General features: G+C 34.5%; 1 long non-coding RNA gene across 1 annotated transcript; it reads left to right on the top strand.

Annotated features, from left to right (window-relative positions):
• Nucleotides 1–1,194: 1,194 nt before the first annotated feature.
• LOC112503200 lies at nt 1,195–3,992 on the top strand. Its single transcript, XR_003067882.1, has 2 exons — nt 1,195–1,469; nt 2,624–3,992. It is a non-coding gene; the product is annotated as an uncharacterized LOC112503200 (long non-coding RNA).
• The last annotated feature ends 369 nt before the right edge of the window (nt 3,993–4,361 follow it).

The raw sequence follows: 4,361 nt of genomic DNA on the forward strand, positions 1-4,361 counted from the left end.
ATAAAAGGAGGGCTTGGGGTTCCATTTTCATCATCCATTACTCCTACTTTCATCCATTCCATTTGCTAGTATTGTAAACCCTCTCCAAGGGTGGTTATAATTAAGTTCTTGAAGTTTTTCGTAATTTACATTCTCGTCATTTACATTCCCGTCATTTATTTTCTCATCATTTACATTTCCGTCATTTATTTTCTCGTTATTTACTTTACACAATTTACGTTTATGTCTTTATTTTCCCTCATTTATTTTTTACTTTCCGTTATGAGTAGCTAAGCTTTTATATCTTGGGTGTGAGACGGAAAGGTGAGATTGTTAGGACTGAAAAATCAGTATTAATTGTATTGGTCTTGAAAGATTAATTTTAGTCTATAATTGTAAAAGTCAGCGTGTTTGACTTTCTTAGACTAGTTTGACTTTGACTTTGTATTAATATGTTGACCATATAAATAGGTAGGTAATCTTTGTAGTTAGTAAGTAAGTGAGCTAATTGTAAGATTTGATTGATAATTGAGAGTTTGACTGAGCTTACATGCATTGACTTTTTCTCTYAAGTGTTCTTGATGTTCTTACATGAAAATATGAATCTGCCATTGTTGATTATGAAGATTATGAAGATTGATCAGTAATTGTGGACACACAATTGGTATCAAAGCAGGATGCAAGAAATCAGAAAAAGAAATCGATCAGATAAGTTTTTTTTAATTTCTTAATTTTTGTGTTCTTCGTGTTCTTCGTGTTTTTTATTTTTTTTCTCTGTTTGATCCGATTTTCTCATAAAATCTTGTGTTTTGGTGTTAAAAACATGATCAAAATGCTCGGAATCGTGTTGTGAATCTTTGTTATTCACAAATTTTTGTGATTTGATCAACTTTTATCAAGATTTAATCGGATTTTTTTGTTTTAAATTTTTTTTTTGTGTTCTTAATTTTTTTCGTAAATCAGTGTTTTTGATTCAACTTTTGTTAATTTTTTTTTGTTTTTGTGTTTTTGATAGTGTTTGATCTGGTTTTATTTTTGTTTTCTTTATTTTTTTTGTTAATCTGCCCATTTTTAAAAAAAGGCCCAATTTGTTTAGCCCATAATATAGACCGCTTACTTGAAGGCTTTCTTCTTCATTTTGATTCTCAATCTTGAGCGGATCGTAGAAGGCTTTCATCTAAGGATTGTTCTCTGGTTAGTGTTCATYGCTTCAATCTTCTAGACAAAGGGTAAACCGCACATAGCATCACCGGATTTCTCAAGCGGTATTCATCTTCACCGCATACCATTTGAGCGGTGTTCATATAAACCGCACGCCACTTGAGAAGGGAGGAGATTACACCGCTCACCTATTGATCGGATTGTTCTCCGGTTTGCTTCAAGACCCAATTGATTTCTCGGCTAAGGGTAAACAACAAAGTTTCATCGGTTTTCTGAGCGGATTCTGAGTTTTCCTTGAGCGATTTAAGATAAACCGCACAACTCATCAGGTTTGCTTTTCAATTTCATCTCATATCAAGGTTTTCAATTTGAGCGGTTTATACCTAAACCGATCACCTCTTGTCCAGTATTCGAGCGGTTTAGAACTTAGAATTTGTTGTGCATCAAACTAGATTGAGCGGACTTCTAATCCGCTTGATTCAATTTATCAATTCATATTACCCAGATTTTAATTTGTTCACTGTTTCTTAGAATTTTTGTAATACCTTGACTGTTTTGACAAAAATTGCTCTATTTTCATCCCTGTGTTATGCAATTTAGGCAATTTCACAGTTTCTGTCCAGATTAGTCTTTGTGTTCAATTAAAGCAATTGATTTCAGAGACACAGTGGTGGATGGTTTATGATGTTGATCTTGAACAAGCTTTAAGTGGGACAATATGGAATCTGATGGTTTTGTGAATTGTCTTGGTTTTACAATTTAAGTGGGACAAACCAAGTTATAGTTTTGTTCGAATTTGATTCTGTCATGTGTGTTTAGATTTTGGATTTGGTTGGTATCATTGTGTTTTGTCTTTGAGCTTAACAAACTGGTCTTGAGAATCACCGCTTGCAGGAATTTTTTTTCAAACAGTCAAGTGGTTTAGCTTGCTGTCATAACACAAGTGGTGACAGACAGTGAATTGTTTGGACTGTAAAGATCTAAGCTTCGATTTACACTGTTACACAGGTATTGTTGTTGGTGAGTAGACTGCATGTTAGTCTAAATCATACTTGGACCACATAACAGCAGTTTCAGAGGGAGACAGACAAAAGATTTTCTGTGTTTGTTTAGAGTTTGTTGTCATAGGTCACTAATGCCCATATCTGTTTGTTGATGCTGTAATCTGTTTAAGCTGTGTATTTGGACGGATTCATTAAACTGTACTTTCTGCTGTTTGATTTGTGCTGTGTGTGATAAAGGGTCATCTAGACTTCTATTGATGCATGCTGAAAACAGTTTTATATAGACTGCTGTTTTTGTACTCTCACGATCTGTTTATATAGACTGCTGTTTTTGTGCTTCTTAGACAGTTTGTTGAGCAGTTTAAGCTGTTTTTCAAATATTGTTGACAGCAGAGCCACCACGGCCATAGCGTATGAGGAACTACAGCAGATTTGAAGATTGTTTTTACAGCATATTTGAAGATTGTTTTGTATTTCAGATTTGAAGCAAAAGCAGTTTGGAGAACAACTCCACAGAAACAGTGTGCATCAGGATTGTTTGTTTTTTACAGCCGGTATTAGTCTTTATAACAGCAGCTCAAACAGCAGCTCAAACAGCAGCTCAGGAGGATTCATTTGTGGTCTGAAATAACAGCTGCTACACAGCAACTAAACAGCAGCAACAATAGCATGTTGGTTTGGAAGCTGTTTGTGTTGAGATGAAACAAGAAACAGCAGGTAGCAACTACCATATGACAGCAAGACTATACAGCAGGTTCACAGATTCTTAACTGCATTGCAAGGTCTTCGAACAGCAACTTCACTTTGTTTGACTGTTTGGAATGTAGTAAGCAACATCTGTGATATTGACACAGATAAGTCTAACACAGCTTGCTTGACAGATTTGAACATATCAAGCTGTGATCTTGTTGTTATAAATGGTCAAAAGAAGTTCTGTTCATCATTGTTGAAAATGTGTTGAAGCTGAATTTTTTTTAAGCTTTGTTGATCTTGACAGCAGGTTAAGTTCTGTTGACAGCAGGTTGCGTTTGCAACAAGCAGGTTTTGTAAACTGTTTTGACAGGACTTGACAACAAGGTTCAGAAGCTACACAGAGACAGCGACAGCAAACACAAAGCAGCAGCAGGTTTAATTTTTGTACAGTAATAGGTTTAAACATTGTGATAGTGGTTTGCTGTTTCTGCTGTGTTGTGTTGGTGTTTAAAACAACAGTTGGTAAGCTCCACAGTCTGTTTTGTGACAGCAACTACACAACAGCAGGTTTGTTTCTTGACTAATTCATGTTTCAAAACAGTAGCAATAACAGTTTTTGATCTTGATTGTTTTTTACAGCAATAATAGTAATACACAGCTTTGAACAGAAATTATCTTGACTGAGTTTAGTGTGTAGTCTTCAACTGTTTTAAACAGATTTGAAGCAGTATTAAAGCAGACTGTGTTTTAAACAGATTTAAACAGGTTGTGTATTATTAACAGTGTGCAGGACTGAAACAATAGCTCACAGGTTTAAGTTGAATTTTAGTTGTTTGTTGAGACTACACAGTTTATTGTACCAATTGAGACATAAGATGTGCTTGACTGTTTTGGTTCTGTTATTTTGACAGCAGCAGGATCTCACAGTTTTGATTGCTGATTTAAGTTTGAGCAGTTATTTGACACAAGTTGTTATCACAGAAGTGACTGATACGAGGGYGTGAGAAGTGGATCCATACTAGAAGCTTTCAAGTGGATTTCTGGATAGTCTTACGAGGGCATATAGTATATTGTTTTTGTTCCATATCTGTATTGTATTTGGGCTTGGATCGGTGTGATTTGGACTTAGACTCATAATTTTGGACTTGGATTTCTTTTGGACTGTTTTTAGTTTATTAGTTTGTCTGTGTTTAGTTTTTTTTTTGATCATTGTATATTTGTTTTTGCGTGTGTTTTTCAGTGTTTGTGTTTTTCGGTTTCTTTTTGAGCTTAACTGTTCATATTCTTTTATCTGATTTCACTGCATAGATCCTTAACTGATCAATTTTTTTTTCTAATGGGAGATATTCTTTTGAAAGAGAATCACGAATTGCGAGCAAAGTATGCTGAGCTGGAAAAGAATTTTAAACTTCAGAATTATGTTAATGTGAAATGTAATGAAACTTTGCATCGAGATTATAAAGCAAAGATAGAAAAAGTTAAGGATGAATCCAAATATGAGTTAGATAAACTTAATAAATCCTT

This window comes from Cynara cardunculus, unplaced genomic scaffold (genome assembly GCF_001531365.2).
Source record: "Cynara cardunculus var. scolymus isolate 2C unplaced genomic scaffold, CcrdV1 Un_Scaffold_2675, whole genome shotgun sequence".
Classification (NCBI taxonomy): domain Eukaryota; kingdom Viridiplantae; phylum Streptophyta; class Magnoliopsida; order Asterales; family Asteraceae; genus Cynara; species Cynara cardunculus.